Below are 23187 nucleotides of genomic sequence, written 5' to 3'. Positions count from 1 at the left end.
ATGCAAAAAGGAAAGCCTATCTCCTGTTCATATCCACCAGGAGACACCCAGTAAGCTTAATAACACAACAACAAACATTCATTTAAGCATTAAAAAACACACATAACTACTGGAAATAACAAACAAAAGATCTCAAACACACAAATGATCTCAAAACATGTCCAAAAACAGAAAAGAGTAACTGAGACAAATGCCTTGGAGACAGACAAAGGCTCCACAAAAGAGTAAGAGCAGGTTTTGGATTTGCCTGAGAAGGAATTCAGAAGAATGATATGGAAGCAAATTCAAATGCTCCCAAAAGGGGTGGAGGAAAACAAGGAAGAAGTCAGGAAAATACTACAAGAACAATCAATCAAGATTGATACAGCACTGGAAACAATTCAAAACCTGCAAAAAGAGGTCCAGGTGATTAATAATAAAATATCAGAAATGGACAATACACTGAAATGGGAAAGGAGCAGAATTGAAGAGATGGAAGCCAGAACTAGCAAGCTGGAAGACAAATCTCTCAATACTGCTAAGATAGAAGAGCAGGCTGAAAAAGGATAAAAAATCTGAAGAGAGTCTAAGAGTCATGCTGGATAACATGAAGAGGAACAACTTAAGAATTATTGGCATTCTGGAACAGGAAGAATCAGAGAAGTCCACAGAGGAGATAGTGGAAGAGCTTCTGGAAGAAAATTTCCCTAACATCTTGAAAGATGAGAAGATAAACTTTCAAGAAGCCGAACATATCCCAGGAAGGATAGACCCCAAAAGAAAATTACCAAGACATATAATAATCAAACTCTCCAAAATCAAAGACAGGGAGAGAATCCTAAAAGCAGTTAGGGAAAAGAGAAGTGTTACTTAGAAAGGCAAGCAAATCATTAAGCTCTGACTATTCATCAGAAACCATGCAGGAAAGAAGGCAATGGGAGACATATACAAAATTCTAAAAGAAAAAAACTGCGAACCAAGAATCATCCATCCAGCAAAACTGTCAGTCAAATACGATTGTGCAATCAAAACATTCCAGGATAAACAGAATCTAAGAGATTTTGTCAAAGCCAATCCAGCACTTCAAAACATCCTAAAGGGAGTTCTTTGGACTGAAAACTAACAAGAACTGACAACAACCAGAGATTGACAGGTGTGACAACACCACCTGAAACTCAAATGACAGATAGCAGAGTCCAGAACAGAACAAAATTACAGTAATGAACTCAAAGGAGCTGGGAGGTCAACCAAAGATCAAAATAATAACAATGTCAAAGAAGGGGGAAATGTAGGAACAGAGACCCAGGTGGTGAGGAGGTCAGGATATAAAAGATTGTCTTAAATGTCTTAAATGGAGGGAAAAGTTAATAGACTATAAGGTAACCTCAAAGAAAGTTTATACTTCACAATTTACCGTGAAAATGAATTTACAAGCAAACATGAAAACTAAGACGAAACCAACAAGAAATAGCACAAAACCCACAAACTCAGCCCAAGAAGACATGCAGAACAAAGGAACGAACAGCACTACCAAAAAATTAACATAATGGCAGCAATTAATTCATACCTGTTGATAATTACATTGAATGTCAATGGATTAAATGCACCAGTGAAGAGACAGAGAATGGCAGAATGGATAAGAAAACAAGACCCTTCAATATGCTGCCTGCAAGAGACACACCTTACACACAAAGACAAAAACAGACTAAAAGTTAAAGGATGGAAAAAAATATACCAAGCTAACTGCAACAGTAAACAAGCAGGAGTGACAATACTAATCTCTGAAAAAGTAAACATTAAGACAAAAACCAGCATAAAAGATAAAGAAGGACACTATCTCATGATCAAATGGTCAATTGAGCAAGACGACATAACCATAATAAAAAGCTACGCTCCCAATGAAAGAGCACCAAGATATATGAAGCAAACCTTACTAAAATTTAAGAAAGAAGTAGATAAATCTACAATTATAGTGGGAGATTTTAATTCACCACTTTCGAAAAGGGACAGAACAACAAGAAAGAAACTTGACAAAGTTACAGAGGAAATAAACAACACAATCAACCAACTTGACCTCATAGATGTGTACAAAGCATTCAACCAAACAACAGCACAATATACTTTCTTCTCCAGTGCACATGGAACATTCTCCAGAACTGACCATGTGTTAGATCACAAAGTAAGCCTCCATAAATTTACAAACATCAAAATACTACAGAGCATCTTTTCAGACCACAATGTTATAAAACTAGAAATCAACAATAAGAAGACCAAGGAAATAAAGTAGAATACATGGAAACTGAATAACACTCTGCTGAAGAGCCACTGGTTAAAAGAAGAAATTAAACATGAATCATAAAGTTCCTAGAAACAAACGAGAATGAAAACACAACATAACAAAATCTTTGGGACACGATGAAAGCAGTGCTGAGAGGACAATTTATTGTGATAAATGCACACATCCAAAGAGAGAAAAGAACCAAAATTAACACATTAACTCAACATCTCCAACAATTAGAAACAGACCAACAGGGGGAACCTACAGTCACCAAGAGAAAAGAAATATTGAAGATAAGAACAGAAATAAATGAGATGGAAAACAGATTCTTTCTATAGAAAGAATCAACAGGACAAGAAGCTGGTTCTTTGAAAGGATTAATAAAATTGACAAACCATTGGCAAAACTAACAAAAGAAAAGAGGGAGCGGACACAAATAACTCGCATTAGAAGCCACATGGGCGATGTCACAATGGAACCAAACAAAATCAAAAGGATAAAAACAGAATACTATGAAGAGTTGTACTCCAACAAATTTGAAAACTTAGAAGAGATGGACACATTTTTAGAAAAACACGACCTACCTAAACTGATTCAGAGTGAAGTAGAAAACTTGAGCAGACCCATAACAAAAGAAGAAATTGATCAGGTCATCAAAAAACTCCCAACCAAAAAAAGTCCAGGCCCAGATGGCTTCACTGGTGAATTCTACCAAACATTCAGGGAAGAGCTGTCACCAATTCTACTCAAATTATTCCAGAATATAGAGGAGGATGGAAAACTTCCTAATACTTTTTATGAAGCAAGCATAACCCTCAGACCAAAACCAGGCAAGGACATCACTAAGAAAGAAAATTATAGACCAATATCCCTCATGAATATAGATGCAAAAATTCTCAACAAAAGCCTAGCAAACAGAATCCAGAAGCACATTAAAAAAAAAAACAAAAATAATGCATCATGACCAAGTGGGTTTCATAAAAGGGATGCAAAGATGGTTCAACATTAGAAAAATAATCAACGTATTCCACCATATAAATAAGAAAAAGGAAAAGAACCACATGATCATATTGATTGATGCAGAAAAGGTATTTGACAAAATTCAACATTCATTTCTGATAAAAACACTCAACAAAGTAAGAATTGAAGGGAAATTCCTCAACATAATCAAGAGCATATATACAAAACGAACAGCCTACATCACTCTCAATGGAAAGAAACTGAAAGCCTTCCCTCTGCAAACAGGAACCAGACAAGGATGCCTGCCCTTTGTTGCCATTCCTATTCAATATTGTTTTGGAAGTCTTAGCCAGAGCTATACAGCATGATAGAGAAATTAAAGGCATCCACATTGGCAAAGAAGAAGCAAAACTCTCTCTATTTGCAGACGATATGATCCTATACATAGAAAACCCCAAAGACTCAGTAAAAAAGCTACTAGGTATCATTGGAAGAATCAGCAAAGTGGCAGGGTATAAGATCACCATACAAAAATCAGTTGGATTCCTCTATAGTAACAACAACAGTGCTGAAAAGGACATTAGGCAAGCAATACCATGTACAATAGCCACCCAAACGATGAAATATTTAGGAATAAACATAACCAGAGAAACAAAGGACTTATACAAAGAAAATTACAAACCACTACTACAAGAAACCAAAAGAGACTTACAGAAGAGGAAGAACATACCATGTTCCTGGATAGGAAGACTCAACATGATGAAAATGTCAATACTCCCCAAAGCAATTTACACATATAATGTAATCCCAATCCAGATTCCAGAAACATTCTTCAACAAGATGGAAAAGACAATTACAAACTTTATACGGAAAGGAAAGAGACTCAAGGATAAGCAAAGCACTGCTTAAGAACAAGGTTGGAGGCCTCTCACTCCCCAATTTCAAATGTTAGTACATGGCTACAGTGGTCAAAACAACCTGGTACTGGTGCAATGAAAGATACATTGATCAATGGAACAGAATAGAGAATCCAGAAATTAACCCATCCACATACAGCCAAATGATTTTTGACAAAGTGCCTAGGTAACAGATGGTGCTGGCAGAACTGGAAAGCGATATGCAAAAGACTGAAACAAGACCTTTACCTCACGCCCTATACAAAAACCAACCCAATAGAGGACAATAGATGCTGGTAAGGATGTGGAGAGACTGGGATGCTCCTGCATTGCTGGTGGGATTGCAAAATGGTCCAACCTCTCTGGAAAGCAACATGGCACTTCCTCAGAAAGTTGGAAATAGAAATACCTTATGATCCAGCAATTCCCCTACTTGGTATTTACTCACAAGAAATATGAGCCATAACATGAGTAAATATATGCACACCATTGTTCATTTACAATAGCAAAAAAAATGTAAACAGCCTAAATGCCCATCAATTGAAGAATTGGATAAACAAACTGTGGTATATACACACAATGGAATACTATGCTGCCTTGAAGAACAAAAGGAAGCTGCAAGCCATCGCATAACACGGATGAATCTTGAGGACATTATGCTGAGTGAAATTAGTCAGTCACAAGAGGAGAAATACTGCATAAGACCATAAGAAAAAGAACCCACCCAAAAGAGGAAAAACAACAACTATATATGTAATTGCTGATTGCCGGGATGTATGGGTTGAAAGGAAGGGGGAGAGAGAGGGGAAAATACAGCATAGAGTAGGGAATAGACAGAGGAAAGCTTGGGTGCTGGGGGTGTGGTGCTATAAAGTGACTGGCTTACAAGCTTTCCAGAGGGAGCCTAGTTCCAAATGGGGCAGGGGTAGGTAGAACCTCCACTGAATGATTTCCAATCTGTTGGGACCGGGCTGGCGAAAGGAAATGGGGATAAGACTCTTGTGGTACAATAGTGAATAATTGCCATCAGGACTGACTGTGAGGGTCAAAAATGTAAAGGTAGATGTTTTTTGACAAAAGGAGGGGAGTGATTGATTTTGTAGCCCAGGAGCAAAGGTCCCTGGGACCATCAAGTGAGAAGAGCTGAAAGCGTGACCCTACCCAGAGAGGCAGTGAAGCCAGGCATGGAGACAGAGATGATGACATGGACAGATGGAGTGGATGGCGACACAGTACTCAGGGAGGGAGAGGGGCTGTGTGCTGGCAGCTGGGGAGTGGGGCTGTGGAGTATAAACTGGTTATTTGATGATGCATGGAGGGGATTGTAATCATGCAATGAAACAAAATACAATAGGATGAATATAAAACTGATGTTCCCCCATGTAAACCCACATAATTCACAACTAAAATGTAAAAAAAAAAAAAGAAAAGTGCTTACAGAATTGGTTCTGAGGCTTGGACCAACTGGCTACGTGATAGGGTAAGGCTCTTGTCCATGTGGCCCTGAGTCATAGTCACTAGGACCCCAGCTTTTAACTTAAGCTAGACAACATGTGACAATTTTGGTAAATCATTTAAGGACATGCCTAGGCAAGTTCTGCATTTCTCCTTGTAAACCTGAAGGCAAACAACCTCTTCCTATGCTCACCAGGGACTTGTAATCTACTTTCAACCACCCTATACCTAGGTTTGGCCTGGACTTGTCTAAATATACACATATTGATGGCTTAATGGTCAAAAAGAAATCAAATGGTACCTGAATGTACAAAGATAGGTCAAAAAGTATTGCTACTAGGGTTCTAGCTCATGTATGTATGGGCCTATTCCAAATAAAATGTGTTTAAATGTCCACAAAAAAAACACCTTTAAGCAGAAATAGCTGTAAGCATAAATAATTAGCATTATTTTCTGAAAACCTTTAGATAAACCACATTACACTTTTGAGACATTTTGTTTTATTACATCATCAAGTTGTTAAATATCTGAATTAAACTTAATGGTTTAAGTGGAGTAACTGTCTCAGTTAAACTCACAGGTTTTTGTACTGCTAAATTCAAAAGAAACAAAGTTTTGACCATGTTTTGTTGTGGTGGTTGTGGTTGTTAAGTGTCATCAAGTCTATTCCAACTCATAGCAACCCCATATAGTGTTTCTGAAGAGCAGTTGGTGAGTTTGAACTGCTGACCTTGCAGTCAAGTACTTGTTCTATGGTGCCATACCAGGACTCTAAATTTAATGACTAAAAATTCAGATTAATAAAATTATGACAATATTATTTATCGATTGTCCAATATTAGGCAAAAAATGTAAGCAGAAACATCAACATAAATTATTAGTCAAACAAAAGTTGGATACTTCTCTCATTTAATAGAAATTTGCACCTCATTTTTAAAACATATGGGTACTCAGTTTGTTTTTGTATACACTAACTCTTTGGTATTAATGATCCAATTGATATTGTGGCCACACAATATTAGGGGAAACTATATTCTGCTGTTCCTCATAACTAAAATGCTCTCAATCAAGATGCATGTAGTATGTGTATCCTTAATTAAAACTAGAACAAACCCAGATTTTTTCCTGGGCTTCAATAACTCAGAAATACATTAATTCTATCGAACATCAATCTCTCAGAATACATAATACACTTATTTCTATCACAGCACGAGGAACCACAATAAAACCAGAACCAGAAGTAGAATACAGAAAGAGATCTCTAAGGACTGGATGGAGTCTTGGTGTGGTGCTGTGGATTCATGCGCTGGACTAGAAGGTCATTTGAACCACAAAGTGGGTGGTTCAAGCTTACCAGCCACTTCTTGGAAACCCTATACAGGGTCACTATGAGTCAGAACTGACTTTACAGTACTTAACAACAACAACAAGGACTGCTGGATAGATTTTTAAATGAAAATCTCGAAAGTCAGAAACACCTTAATCAGGATTAAAAGACTCAGAGAATTGACTTTTTATCGTTAAAAACTCATATATATTTAAAACAAAAAAACCCAACTTGCTGATGTTTAAGGATGCATCTAAGGGGAGAATCAGACATGCTGCCTCAGTTTCCCATTTTAAAGACTTAAAAATTACTCATACACTATACAGTCTAATAACTTGAAATAGAAGTTTGTTTAAATATTTCAAAGTTTCTTATAAACTCATATTTATTATTCTAAAACTAACTTTGGCTTTCTAAGATTCTTTTAAAATGCCCATACCTAATTAGACAGCTGTCAGGAAGTCTAGTTCCACTCATGTTAATTCTATAGAGCAAAACAGGATTGCTGTTTTGGATCTCTGAAACTGAAAATCTGTATGAATGCAGACAGTCTCATTTTTCTCTAGAGGAGCCATAAGTGGGCTCAAGCTATCAACCTTGCATTTTACAGACAAATGCTCAACACTGAGTCTTGAAGGTTCGTTCCCCACTGAATCAGGAGGGATCCTTCTTAGATTTCTTTATAGTTATCCTTGGGCCACATGATTTTTTCTTTCTTTTTTTTTTAAGTCATTGTTATGAATTGAGTGATAGTTTACATGGGAGAACATCAGTTTTACACTCATCTTATTGTATTTCATTTCATTGCAATGACTGCAATCCCCTCTATGCATAATCATTCAACAGGATATGCTTTTATTCCCTCTGAGGGTTTTTTGTTTTTGTTTTGGAATGTATACAAAAACACTCAGGAATATACAATCATTTAAACAACCAAAGAGCACAGTCTGCAAGCCTGCCTCCTGCTTGTCTGCACACAGCCTTTCTCTTTTCATGAGTCTGGAGTCCTGAGCTGCTCCATCTCCCCATGTCATCATCTCTGCCTCCATTTCTGGTGTCGCTGCTTCTCTGGGTAGGGTCCCACATTGCACTCATGCTCTTCTCCCTTGATGGTCCTAGGGTTCTCTGCACCTGGACTATAAGATTAACTACTGTCCCCATTTTATTATATAACTTCTACTTTTACAGTTGGGGCAATAGTAATTAGCCATGATAACAATTACTCACAATTGAATCATAAGAATCCTATCCCCATCTCCTTTCACCAGACTCATCTAGACAAGATAAAAACCATTCAGTGGGGGGTCTACCTTCCCCCGCACACTCTGAAACTAAACTCCCTCTTAAAAACTTATAAACGAATCATTTCATGCCCCCGTTCTAGGTAGCCAATGTCTAAGTTGCCTATCCCTGTGTACAGAAGGGATAGGATTGATTCTTGATGTGAAGATTCCTTCCCTCTCAGTTGGTATTTTGAGCTACTACATCCATAAGTATAGGTCAAATTGTTATTCTTTAGTGCTGCATAGTATTCCATTGTGTGCATGCACCATAGTTTGTTTGTCCAGTCTTCTGTTGATGGGCATTTAGGCTGTTTCTATCTTTTTGTTATTGTGAATAATGCTGTGATGAACATGGGTGTACATATACCTATTCATGTTGCAGCTCTCTTTTCTCTGTTATACATACCAAGTGATAGGATTGCTGGATCTTATGGTGTTTCTATTTCCAACATTTTTAGGAAGCACCATGCCATTTCCACCATCGTACCATTTTACAGTCGTACCAGCAGTGTATGAGGGTTCCGGACCCTCACCAACATTCATTATTCTCTGTTTTGTTTCCTTTAACTTTGCAGTTAATGCTGGGGTGAAATAATATCTGATTGTTTTGATTTTCATCTCTTTAAAGGAGCTCCAGTAGCGTAGTGGTTATGAATCGGGCTGCTAACCTCAAGGTCAGCACTTCGAAACTACCAGCTGTTCTGCGGGAGAAAGATGAGGCTTTCTGCTCCCGTAAAGACTTGCAGCTTCGGTAACTCTGCTGGGTCACTATAAGTAAAAACCGACTCCACGGTACTTAACAACAAGAACAATGGTTAGTGGTCTAAAGCTGCCTGAATGTCTTCTTTGGTAAAAGTATCTATTCGTGTCTTCTGCTCATTTTTAAATTGGATAATTGTCCTTTGAGTTTTGAGGTTTGGAGTTTTCTATAAACTTTAAAGATTAGTCCCTTATTTGATATGCCATTTCCAAAATTTTTTCCCCCACACTGTTGATTCTCTTTTAACTCTTTTGGTGAAATCTTTAAATGCACATGTGCTAATATTTAGGAAGTACAAATCATCTAGTTTGTCTTCTGCTGTTTGTTTCAGTTCTTTGATAGTGTATTGTGTCCTGTATTAGAGTCCATAACTTTGTCACAATTTTTTCTTTGACAATCTTTATAGTTCTAGGATTTACAGTGAGGTATATGATACATCTTGAGTTCATTTGTGTGTATGGTATGGGGTATGTTTACTGTTTCAGTTTTGTGCAAATGGATATCCATTTGCCAGTTTTGCCAGCACCATTTACTGATTTGGATGCCTTTCATTTTCCCTGCTTGTCTTGTAATTCTAGCTAAGACTTCCAGCACAATATTAAATAGGAAGGATGATAATAAATGGCATCATTTTATTTTCTAGCTCCATTCATAAGGGGGATGTATTCCATTTCTGTCCATTGAGACTAATGTTGACCATTGGTTTTGTATTGTTGTTATATGCTGTGGAGTTGGTTCTGACTCATAGAGACCCTGTACAGGGTTTCCAAGGCTGTAAATCTTTACAGGAACAGAAAGCCTCCTCTTTCTCATGCAGAACAGCTGGTAGTTTCGAATTGCTGACCTTGAGGTTAGCAGCCCAATTCGTAACCACTATGCTACCAGAGCTCCTTATTGGTTTTGTATATATGTCCTTAATCATGTCGAGGAATTCCCCTTCTATTCCTGTTATGTGAAGTGTTTTTATCAAGAATAGGTGTTAGATTTTGTTAGATGCAATTTCTTTCCTTTGTTTTATTTATGTGATGAATTAGGTTATTATTCTAATGTTGAAACATCTTTGTACACATGGTACGAATGCCACTTGTTCATGATGTGGTGTTTTGTTTTTTTCTTTCTGATGCTTTGCTGGATTCTATTGGTTAGAATTTTGTTGAGAATTTTTGCTAATGTTCATGAAGAACATTAGTCTGTAACTTTGCTTTTTAGCTATGTTGTTGTCTGGTTTGGGGATCAGGGATATGCTTGCTTCATAAAATGAATTCAGAGGTATTCCATTTCCATCCTTTTCTGTACTTTGATGGTGGTGGTGGTGTGTCGTGGAGCCAGTTCAGACTCATAGTGACCCTGCATGGAGTTTCCAAGGCTGTAAATCTCATCTTTTGAAAGCAGAAACCCTCATCTTTCTCCACTGGGAAGGCTGGTGACCTTTAGGTTAACAGCCCAACTTGTAACCACTATGCAATTTAAATATAATTGGTGTCAACTCTTCTCTGAATGTTTGGTAGACTATGCCAGTAAACTCATCTGGACCTGGACTTTTTTTTTTTTTAATCTCTATGTATGCTGTGATATTTGGAGTCTTCTTTAGGACAAAAGCTATTGTTAATTTTTGGCCTTTGAGAGTCTTTAATTCATCAATTAAGTGTTCAAGATAATTAGTGTTAGGGCTAGGGTTTGGGCTAGAGCTGGGAGTAAGACTTGGTGTAGTTTTAAGGGTTCCAGTAGGTTTATTTATTTTGTACTTGAAATCTACTTTATTTCCTCTTCACTTGGAAGCTCTGGTTTTACTTTTTTTCCTTTTTTTTTTTTTTTAAGTCCCTCTTTTTATTTTTGTTGTTGTTGCAACTCTATCTATGTTTCTGTATTTTTAGTCATATAGGTCTGTTTTACTTTGAATGCTTCCTTATCAGGGTTGAGTTCTAGGTGATACTGTCATGCATGTTAGTCTCAGGTTGTTGCCTACTGTTGGTGATTCTCTTTCCAAAGAACTCCCTTTAGTATTTTTTATGAGGTTGATCTGGTTTTTGCAAATTCTTTTAATTTCTGTTTACCTGAAAATTACCTAATTTCTTGGTCTTATTGATGAACAGCTTTGCTGAATATATGATTCTTGGTTGTTACTTATTTTTTCTTTCATAGTTTTATATATGCCAATTCCACTATCTTTTTTACTGCATGGTATTTGCTTTCAGGATTCTTTATCTTTGTTTTGAAAAGATTGATTATAACATGTGTTGGTGTTTTTCTTTTGGAGTATATCCTGTTGGGAGTTCATTCAAGTTCTTGAATGGTTATCTTCTCATCTTTTATAATGTTAGGAAATTTTTCTCCCAACAACTTCCAAAAACATATTCTTTATGTTTTTGTTTTGTTTTGTTGTCTCTCCCGGTTCTGGAATTCCAATCACATGCAAGGTATTCCTCATGATAGTGTTCTATATAAATCTTAGACTTCAGAGTCTGTTGTGTTCTTATTTTCTGATTGTTCCACTAGCAGATGAATAGAGAGGTTTCTCTTCAAGTGAAGTAATTCTGTCTTCCATTGATTCAATTCTACTCCTTTGCCCTTTCAGTATATCAGCTATTTCTGAAATCTTAGTGTTAATCTTTTGGCTTTCTAATTGCTCTTTTCGTATGGTTTCCATTTATTCATTATTTTTGTTAGTTTGTTTCCTGAATTCTTCTATAATTTTGTCTATCTTTTCCTTGATTTCATCTGCAGTTTTTTCAAACCTTCTCTCAATCTACTGAAGGTGGCTGCATAGCATTCTTTTGAATTCCTTCTGAAGTAGTTCTATTACCATCTCTGATATTATGGTTTCTGAGTCAGTATTTTGGTCACTTGTTTGAAGCACTCTGTCTTATTTCTTCCTATAAGCTGAAATTGTCTGTTTTCTCTAAGACATTGTGGTGCTGTACTTCTGTTCATTTGATGATTGCATATCGGTGTGTTCTGAGGCACTCATCACCTATCTCCTGGTCTATGTGGTAGAGACTGGAAGTATGCATGTGGTTTTCTGTTCAGTGTTTGTGTAGTGTAGTTCAGGGCAGGTTTACACAGCTCCCTTAACTACAGAAGCAGGAGTGTTATTTCTGTATAAGGCAAGGCAGAACTGACACAGGAGGGAGTGTGTGATTGTTAAGGTTCTGTGTCAACTTGATTGAGGCAGGATTCTCAGTTGTTTGGCAGTTGATAGTTAATGCTATGATGATTGGCTATGAGCAGGCATAGTTAACTCTATAATGATTGGCTATGAGCAGCCAGTCAATTGAAAGGATATTTCCTTGGGTCTGTGGCCTGCTCCCAATATAATGAATATGCAGGAAAGACTTGCTCTCTTCCACTTGGAACCTGGAACTCTACATTTGTAAGCCATTTCTTGATAATAAACATATATACATACATATGTTTCACTGGTTTTGCTTCTCTAGAAAACAGCCTAAGACAGGTTGCCACTAGCTACTGGGTTGGTGAGGGTGGTAACTGGTCATGCCCTGGCTACCAGGAGGGCATGGAATATGGAGAACAGCACCACCTTATTGCCAATCTCCAGCTGCATTCAGTGCCTACAGGTTACTGTATCCACTGTTGCCCGCAAAAGCCCAAGATGTCTGTGCAGTCCTTACCAGCCTACAATTCAGCCATGTTTCTTCTCTCTCATAGCTCCTATTCTGTTTTCTCTTCCAGTCAACAGCTCAGTCCACCTCTCTGCCCTATCCTCTGAAGCTCAGGGTGCCAGGATCACAACCTGTATCTGGTTCACTTGGTCTCCCATAGCTTTGTTGCAGAGGGTTGGCTCAGTGCATCTGCCTACTCCGCCATCTTGCACTGGAAGCTCTAGTTGTTGTTGTTGTCAGGTGCCATCAAGTCGGGACTGACTCATAGTGACCCCATGCACAACAGAATGAAACAATGTCCGATCCTGGACCAACCTCACTACCGCTGCCACACTTGAGTCCATCAATGATGCCACCTGGCTGATCCATCTCGTTGGGGTCTTCCTCCTCTTCTCTCACCCTCCACCCTACCCAGCATGACATCCTTCTCCAACGATTGTTTCCACCGGACAATATGTCCAAAGTAGGAGAGAAGAAGCTTAGCCATCCTGGCCTCCAAGGAGCACTCTGGCTGCACTTCTTCCAAAACAGATCTATTGGTTCTTTTGGCAGTCCATGGCACTTTCAGTATTCTCCTCCAACACCACAACTCAAAGGCATCAATTCTTCTACGATCTTCCTAATTCACTGTCCAGCTTTCGCATCCATATGAGGCTATTGAAAACACCATGGCCTGGGTCAGGCGCACCTTAGTCCTCAAGCTGACATCTCTGCTCTTCAACACTTTAAAAAGTTCCTGTGCAGCAGATTTGCCCAATGCAATATGGCGTCTGATCTCTTGACTGCTGCTTCCACGAGTGTTGATAGTTGATCCAAGAAGAATGAAGTCCTTGACAACTTCAATCTTTTCTCCATTGATAAGAATGTTGTTTATTGGTCCAGTGGTGAGGATTTTTGTTTTCTTGACATTGAGATGTTATCCATATCGAAGGCTGTGCTCTTTGATCTTCATAAGTAAATGTTTCAAGTCCTCTTCACTCTCAGCAAGCAAGGTTATATCATCTGCATATCGCAGGTTGTTAATGAGTCTTCCTCCAATCCTGACACCACGTTTTTCTTCATAGAACCCAGCTTCTCATATTATTTGCTCAGCATACAGGTTGAATAAGTATGGTGAAAGAATACAACCCTGTCTCACACCTTTCCCAATTTTAAACATTCAGTGTTCCCATGTTCTGTTCGAACAACTGCTTCTTGGTCTAGGTACAGATTTCTCAGATGTACAATTAAGTGTTCTGGAATACTCATACTTCTCAATGTTGTCCATAGCTTGTCATGATCCACACAATCGAAAACCTTTGCGTAGTCAATAAAGCACAGGTAAACATCTGAGCTCTAGACTCAGACTTATTTAGTTGGGAATTTTTTAATGAACTGATCAATTTCTTATTTTGTGATAGGTCTGTTCAAATTTTCTCACTTCAGTGTATATTAGTTTAGCTAGGTAGTGTGTTTCTAGAAATTTGTCCATTTCTTGTAGGGTTTCAAATTTGGTGAAGTATAATTCATAGTATTCTGTTATTATCCTTTCCCCTGCTGGTTCTGTTGTGACCTCACCCATTTAATATCTTATTTGTTAGCTGCATTTTCTCCTTCTTTTACTTTATTAGATTGACCAACGTTTTTGTGGGTGTTTTTTTTTTTTTTTTCAATTTTATTAATCTCTTCAAAGAACCAATTTCTAGCCTTGTTGATTCTTTTTATTGTTTTTCTGGGTTTTGTTTCATTTATTTCTGTTCTAATCTTTATTATTTCTTTGGGTGACTGTAGGTTTATTTTGTTGCTCTTTTTCTAACTGTTGGAGATACTAGGTTAAGGTGTTAATTTTGGTTCTTTGGTATTTTGATGTGTGCATTTACTGCTATAAATTGCCCCTTGAGTATACTGCTTTTGCTGTGTCCCAAATGTCTTTGTATATAGTGCTTCCATTCTCATTTGATTTAAGAAACTTTTTATTTCTTCTAATATCCAATAGTTTTTAAGCAGGATGTTAATCAATTTCTAGTTATTTAAATGTTTTCTTTGTTATTTCTATTGTTGATTTCTGATTTTGTAGCATTGTGATTTGAGGAGATGCTTCATAGTATTTTGATATTTTAAAAGTTATCGAGGCTTTATGGTATATTCTGTAGAATGTTTCATGTAAGCTGAAAAAGACAGTATATTGTGCTGTTGTTAAGTGGAATGCTCTGTATAAGTCCATGAAGCCAAGTTGGTTGTACTGTTTATTTCTGTGTCTTTGTTTAGTTTCTTTCCAGTTGTTCTGCTCTTTATCCTAAATGGTGTAGTAAACTCTTCTAAGTGTTGCTGGTTTCTTTGTTCCATGTAATTTTCCATGCTGAGTTAATTTTGTGTTTTGTTTGTTTGTTGTTGTTTTTTTTTTTGTCATTTTCTTCTTTGCTATTGTTTTGGTATTTACTAAATCTTTATGATGAGTCCTGGTGTGGCACTATAGGACTGTCAACCATAAGGTTGGCAGTTCAAACCTGCCAATCACTCTTGAAAACCCTAAATAGGGTTGCTATAAGTCAGAATGACTTAACAGTGTACAACAACAAACAACAATCCTTTAATATTTTCCTTTTTTAAAAAAAATTGATGAGAAAAGATCCATATTTGTGCCCATTCTAAAGAAAGGGGGCTCAACTGATTGTAGAAATTAGTAAACAATATCACTAATATCACATGCAAGCAAAGTTTTGCTAAAGATAATTCAAAAAGAGTTGCAGCAGTTCATCCATAGGGAGCTGCCAGAAATTCAAGCTGAATTCAGAAAAGAATGTGGAATGAGGGCTGTCATTACTGGCGTCAGATGGATCTTAACTGAAATCAGAGAATACCAGAAAGATGTTTTATTGACTATGTAAAGGCATTTGATTGTGTGGATCATAACAAACTGTGGATAACGGAATAAATGGGAATTCTAGAACACTTCATTGTACTCATGCAGAACCTATACGACATTGCTTGCTGAAGTGAAGAGTATTTGAAGAACTTACTGATGAAGATCAAAGACTACAGCATTCAGCGGGCAAATTTGTTGCACAAGATCTCTTTAAAGCATTAAAGAGCAAGGATGTCAATTTGAGGATTAAGGTGCGTCTGACCCAAGCCATAGTATTTTCAATAGCCTCATATGCGTGTGAAAGATCTTGTCGCCATGGATGTCAGAATTGGTATGACTAGGAAATTTGGCTATGTGGATTTTGAATCTGCTGAAGACTTGGAAAACGCCTTGGAACTCACTGGTTTAGAGGCCTTTGGTAATGAAATTAAACTAGAGAGACCAAAGGAAAAAGACAGTAAGAAAGGCCGAGATGCCAGAACACTTTTGGCCAAAAACTTGCCTTACAAAGTCACTCAGGATGAATTAATTAAAAGAAGAGTTTGAAGATGCCATGGAGATCAGATTAGTCAGCAAAGATGAAAAGAATCTTGAATTCAAAACAGAAGCTGAAGCTGAGAAAACCTTTGAAGAAAAGCAAGGAACAGAGATTGATGGCCATTCTGTATCCTTGTACTACACTGGGAGAAAGGTCAAAATCCAGACCACAGAGGTGGGAAGACCAATACCTGGAGTGGTGAATCAAAAACACTGGTTTTCAGTAACCTCTCCTACAGTGCAATAGAAGAAACTCTCCAGGAAGTGTCTGAGAAGGCAACTGCTATCAAGGTGCCTCAGAGCCAGAACGGCAAATCTAGACGGTATGCATTTATAGAATTTGCTTCATGTGAAGATGCTAAAGAAGCTTTAAATTCTTGTAATAAAAGAGAAATCGAGGGCAGAGCCATCAGGCTGGAATTGCAATGATCCAGGGGATCCCCTGAAGCGAGAAGGCAGCCGTCCAAAACAGTTTGTCAAAGGTATGTCTGAGGATACAACTGAGGAAACATTGAAGGAGTCATTTGATGGTTCTGTTCACACCAGGATAGTCACAGACTGAGAAATGGGCTCCTCCAAAAGGTTTGGGTTTGTACACTTCAACAATGAAGAAGATGCTAAAGCCACCAAGGAGGCCATGGAGGATGGGGAAATTGATGGAAACAAAGTTACCTTAGACTGGGCCAAGCCTAAGGGCGAAGGTGGCTTCGGGGGATGAGGTGGAGGCCGAGGAGCATTTGGAGGCAGAGGCGGCCATAGCAGAAGAGGCCAGGGTGAATTTGGTGGCAAAGGCTGGATTTGAATTTATATTAAGTTTTATCCCAAGTACAAAATTATTTTTTTCCTACAAATATATTTTTTTTTTTTTTTTTGATTTTTGTTTTTTTTTTTATTGGGGGGTGTAAAGGCAAGCAGGATGTTTTATCATGGTTTTTGCTTCAGCAACTTTGGGACAAATTAAAAAGTCCTAAACTCTGGTGAAAAAAAAATGCTATAACTTGTTTTGTGACTGAAGGCAGGGTCTGTCCTGGAGAAAGATCCAAAAATACTAGAGAAAATATATATTGTGACATCATTGGGTTGAATGTTTTGCATGTGTCTGTCAGACTGTTATATGTAACTGCAGAGAAAGAAGGCGACATGCAGGGAGAAGGCCATATAAGCAAAAGAGTGGAAGATGGCATTGTTCCAAGTTGCAGCAATATTTGTCTTGTCATGCATTACAGAAAGGTGGTAATAATAACCATTCTGTTCTTATTTCTACCATTTTATCTACTTCTTTGCAAAGGAAAAAAACCATTGATGAGTATGTAGTAGTTGTTGAGTGCTATTAAGTCGGTTTCGACTCATAGCGACTCTGTATAGAGTTTCCAAGGAGCAGCTGGTGAATTTGAACCACCGACCTTGCAGTCCAGTGCATTATCCCACATTATTACAATGTTCATATTTTAGTCACATGACTAAACTTCAGCTCTACCATCGGTAAAGTGTAATTGGAAGAACTTCCCAATTCCTATTTAATGTGCAGCATCAGTGAGAGTATCTTATTGGTTGCATCTGCATTGATTTTATTAGTTTTATTTCTTTTTGCTCTATAGTTAAAATGTGTTCTTTATAAACTCTTTAAAAGTTTTTAATTATAGGGGGACTAGCAAATTAGTGTGGCGATATTCAAGGCACTGAAGTCATTTCATGCTCTGGTAGCATAGTGGTTACGAATCGGGCTGCGAACCACAAGGTCAGCAGTTTGAAACAACCAGCTGCACCACAGGAGAAAGATGAGGCCTTCTGCTCCTGTAAATATTAACAGCCTCAGAAACCCTGTTCAGGGTAGTTATGAGTCGGAACCGACTTCACGGCACATAACAACAACAACAACAAATAGATTGCACAGTATCCCTAATAATATGTTTGTAAATCCTCACCTCTATGCCTATGGTAAGATCTCTGGTAGTGTAGTAGTTATAAATCAGGCTGCTAACCTCAAGGTCAGCTAGTTTGAAACTACCAATGGTTCCACAAGAGAAAGATGAGGCTTTCTGCTCCCATAAAGATTTACAGCCTCTGAGTCAGAACTGACTCCATAGCACGCTACCACCACCACCATGCCTATAGTTATAAGCACATTTTGAAATGGGTTTTCCTTCTTATATTAATGAGAAAAGTCTAGGTAGCATAGTGGTTACAAATCGAGCTGCGAACCACAAGGTCAGCAGTTCAAAACTACCAGCTGTTCCGCGGGAGAAAGATGAGGTTTTCTGCACCCGTAAAGATTTATAGCCTCAGAAACCCTGTACAGGGTCGCTATGAGTCGGAACCAACTCTACGGCACATAACAGCAACAACAGCAAAGGGCATGTCTTGAGTCAATCTCTTTTGAGATATAAAAGAGATTAAACAAGAAAGTGGGAGTCCTGGTTTGGCGCTGTAGGCTAATACATCAGATTGCAAAGTCATTTGAACTGCAAGGTTGGTGGTTCAAGCTCACCAGCTGCTCCTTGGAAATCCTATACAGGGTCACTATGGGTCGGAATTGACTCAAAGGCACTCAACAATAACAACAACAAACAAGAAAGTAAGTAAATGAGATTGGAGAAGAGAGATGCCAAGCCACCTGAAGACCACGCAGGAGCAAAAGCTCAGAAGACACAAGAGCCTTCCTCCAGAGCTGAGAGAAATAACAAGCCTTCCTCTAGAGCCAGTATCCATAGAATGGAAGAAAATATTTGCATATAACAAATAAGGAACTAATATCCGGAATAGATAGAGAACTCATAACTCTACAATGAAGAAAACAAACCAATTTAAAAATGGGAAAAGGACTTGAGTAGATAATATTTCAAACATATATAAAAGATTCACCACTCCTATTAGAGAAATACAAATCAAAACCACACCATTTGACCCCCACTAGAATGGCTATTAGAAAAACAGAGCATGACAAGCGCTGGTGAGAATATGGAGAAATTACAACACTCTGTAGAAAAAAATCTGATGGTTTCTCCAAAAGTTACCAGAGAGTTACCAATAATCCAGCCACTCCAATCCTTATCCAAAGGAATTGGCAAATCCATAGAGAAAGAAAGTAGATTAGTATGTGGTCTTTCTAGGGTAAAGAAAATATTCTGAAATTAGATAGTGATGATGGTTTCACACCTTTGTGAATATAGTAGAGACCAGTGAAGTGTATGGTGCTGTAGAATAAGCCCTGGACTGCTACACAAAAGGTTGGTGGCTCAAACCCAACAGCCATTCCTCGGAAGTCCCATACTCATACTGTTGCTGTGAGTCAGAACTGACTTGACAGCACTTAACAACAACAAAGTGAAGTGTACAGCTTAAAATAGTGAAGATTATGTGAAGCGTATTTCAATTAAAAATTCTCTCTAGATGTTTAAAACACATGACATAAGTAGAAGTCAGTCTTTGTATTGTTACGGTAAATGGTAAAGATGCAGAAGACACACTTGCTGTTAAGAGAGAGATTCAGCTTGCACATATATGTGCCTTATAGCTTGTTCCAGAGGAACTAGTTCAATGTGTGTTTCAACCTTTTGTTTCTTTTCTTGTTTTTACTTCTATTGTGAATTGGGTGAAGGGTTACAGAGCAGATCAGTTTTCCATTAAACAACTCATACATCTTTTGCTTTATGCCATTGACTGTATCATTTATCCCACTTTCTCTGTGTGTTTTCTGTTTTCATTCTTTCTTCTTTCCTAATCATTCTGAATTTGGGTAAATGCTGCCATTGTCAACTCAAATGGTTCCTTATTGTAAGGTATGTATCCCTCCTCAGTGTTATTGGTCTCCTTACAGAGCTATCTATTTATTATTTGACTGCAAACTGAGCCACAGTCATGAGTTCAGTTCCCGTCTTAAGGGTGACTAAGGGTCATAGTCTCAGGGGACTCACCAGTTTCTATATGACCAGTAAGCCTGGTCTTTTTTCATGATTTTGAGTTTTCTTCCACATTTTTCTCCCACTCTATCAGGGCCTTCTAATGTGACCCCTTTCACAACAGTTGGTAGTGATAGCCAGTCACCATCTAACTCTTCTGCCTGGTCCATGAGTCCATTGGACTAACTGTTTCCATAGGTCTTCAGTTTTTGTCACTCTTCTTTCCTCTGGACAGGAAGAGATCAATAGATGTACCATAGATGGTCACTCATGAGCTTTTAAGACCCTAGTCATACTCAGCAAAGTCACATGTAGAACATTATCTTTGTGGACTATTATGCCAGTTGACGTGGATGTCTCCTGAGACCATGGACCTGAGCCACCATGCCCTGGACTCATTCCCTCAAGGTGTTTGGTTAGGTCTAAGAAGTTTTCATAATTTTTCTCCCTCTGTGCTCCATCATATTTATGGATTTGTTCTCCAGTCTCTTGAGTGGGACTATGGGATCTGGCTTCCCTGGTGTCCTGATACTGAAGGGAAGAAAAGGCAGGTGAGCCACTCAGCTGGGATGGGCGGAGCGCCCCTCTTCCTACCCCAACAGGCTCAGGAGGGCATTTTGCCCTATGTCTCCTGGTGCTTTCTTGCTCAGATCGTCTCTCTGCCCTTGACCTAGGATCAATTAAATGTCACACTTTTAAGCCTGTATGACAGTGCTTCTGTGACTCATGGATTTTGGAGTGCCAGCCTTAATTGACATTTGCTTATTCACCAAATCTAAAAAGACACACATAAAAACCAAAACCAGAATTACCTCTTGGATATAAGCTTTGCAGATGTTGCTGAGTCACTGGCCCCGTGCTGCTGGCTTGTGTTTGTTTGTTTCTCCTATTTTCCTTTACAATTGTTGTTACCTCCCAATCTGAGCTTTACTGTCCTCAAGTCAGACTTCTAGCTGTGGTTTCAAATCTTGTCTAGATCACTGGGATTCACATAGGAATCCTGCTTCTACTTTTGAGAACTAGCCAACCCTTTGAAAAAGGAATCTTATCTTTCTTCAGGACCCATGTTGAGACAGCAGGAGGAAATACCGTGTAAGATAGAGAATGCACAGTTCTGATCTGAAGAAATGCATTGTATTCTTTACAATATCCTACCCTAGGGAGAAGAAATTGGGCCTTTGACAGAAAACACAGATCTGCCTGCTCTCCCAGCCCCACTGCATAGGAAGTAGCCAGGTGTGGAGTCTGCTGGTTCTGCCTGTGTGTGTCCTGGGCTAGCACCCACATTTGCTGCCCAGGAATCAAGGACCACACAAGGTGGCTATTCTAATACTAATTATTGTCTCTACTTTGGAGGTAGTACATGCATCTTCTAGACCCACCCTGCCCTTCACACACACTTTCCCCAGCATCTGAATTTCCATGCGTTGTATGTCAATGTTACTAACATTCAGCTCTCAGTCGTTCCTGGAGAAAGTGGGTCCTGGAGAATTTGGACCTTTCAGAAGGGATAGGGAAGAAGAGGAAATGGAAAGACGAAACACAGGCAGGAAGTGGAATAAATGGTCTGCTCTAAACCTTCACCCAATTCTCAACAAAACGTTAAATTTTTTTTTCTTTTTTATTACCAGCTTTATTGGGGTAATTTACATTGAAAATAATCACTGATTTTCAGTGCATAGCTTTTGAGTTTTGACAATATGTGACAGCAGTGGTGGTGATGGTGGAGGCGGTGGTGTGCCGTGGAGTCCATTCCGATTCATAGAGAGAGACCCTGCATAGGGTTTCCAAGGCTGTAAATCTTTACAGGAGTAGAAAGTTTCACCTTTCTCCTGTGTAACTGCTGGTAATTTTGAACTGCTGACCTTGAGGTTCGCAGTCCAACTTGTATACAGCCCTGTAATTATAGCCATTGGGACATAGAACGTTTCCATCCCTCCAAAATGTTCCCTTGTGACCATTCACTGAGCCTGCCCTCTGTCAACCAACAATGTGCTTTCTGTATGTTGTTGTTGCTAGTTGTCATTGATTTGATTCAGACTCATGACTCCGTGTGTGTGAAGGAGAAGTGATCCATAGGGTTTTTAGAAACACATGACTAGGTCTGACTTTCAAGGTGCCTCAGGGTGCATTTGAACTGCCAACTCTTTCAATGGTAGTACAACACTTAACAATTTGCACTACACAGGGACTCCCTCTATCACTGTAGAGTTGGCCTTCTTTTTAGAATTTCATATAAATGTATAACTGTGATTATAAATGTATAATCCATATAACTGTGGGATAAAGCACTGGACTGCAAAATTGGTTTGAAGCACAGAGTCAGCAGTTCAAACACACCAGCCACTCATTGGAAACTCTACACAGGATCACTATGAGTTGGAACCAACGCAATGGCACTTAACAACAACAGCAGTATGATTCTTTTGTGTCTGGCTTCTTACACTTAGTACATCTTTCACTGTTGTTGTTGTTTTTAAGTGTTGTGGAGTAGATTCTGACTCATAGCAACCCTGTTTAGGGTTTCAAAGAAGTGACTGGTGGGTTTGAACCACTTACCTTGTGGTTCAAACCGACCTTGTGGTCCAGTGCTTATCCTACTGCGCCACACCAGGACTGCACTAGGAGAGCATTTTTGTATAATCTCATATTAGCTATTTTTTTTTCAATTGGATCATTTATCCTTTTAGTTATCAATTTATAATTCCATCATAAAGATGGCACATGATGTTTATTCTATTATGCATACTCAGTGGCCATTTACTAAAAGAATGTGGAAATTGATTTCATTTTCCCTAAAACATCTTGACTATCGTTTTCCACCACAGGCTCTGTTATTTTTGCTCCCTTCTACCACCTTTAGAGATATTTCCTCCCCTCCACATCTTGATTGCAGCAGAGGAGCACACCCTCACCTACAGGATGGATCCTTGGAGAAGGGAGAAAACAGAGCTCTTGCTTCATTCCTGCTTCGTTGGAGTGGGTCTCTAGCTGCAAAAGTACCCTATATCCCCAGCTTGTCACCCCTGAGCCTTTGCCCCTAGTCCTGGGACCAGAAACCTCACATGGTTAAAACCTGATCCTGTGCACCAGAATGTACCAAGGCCACCTCTAGGGCAGAGGAGGGAGAAACTTATGACTTCAGGTCCTGCCATCTAGACTTGCAGACAACCTCTAAGGGCTGAGTACTCCCTGCCATAGATACTCTAGTTTCTTAGTAATAAAGGCATGTATGGGCAAGTCGAACACAGATGGAACACATAGAAATCAAATAGACTACATCTGTGGAAAGAGAAGATGGAAAAGCTCCATATCATCAGTGAAGACAAGACCAGGTGCAGACTGTGG

At 38.7% G+C, this 23187-nt stretch overlaps 1 pseudogene; it reads left to right on the top strand.

The window, feature by feature from the left end:
* The first annotated feature begins 15718 nt into the window (after positions 1–15718).
* Positions 15719–16742, top strand: LOC102813701 (annotated as a pseudogene).
* Positions 16743–23187: the final 6445 nt, after the last annotated feature.

This window comes from Chrysochloris asiatica, unplaced genomic scaffold (genome assembly GCF_000296735.1).
Source record: "Chrysochloris asiatica unplaced genomic scaffold, ChrAsi1.0 scaffold00107, whole genome shotgun sequence".
In the NCBI taxonomy this organism is placed as follows: Eukaryota; Metazoa; Chordata; class Mammalia; order Afrosoricida; family Chrysochloridae; genus Chrysochloris; species Chrysochloris asiatica.
This window is presented reverse-complemented; position numbering and strand designations above follow the sequence as displayed.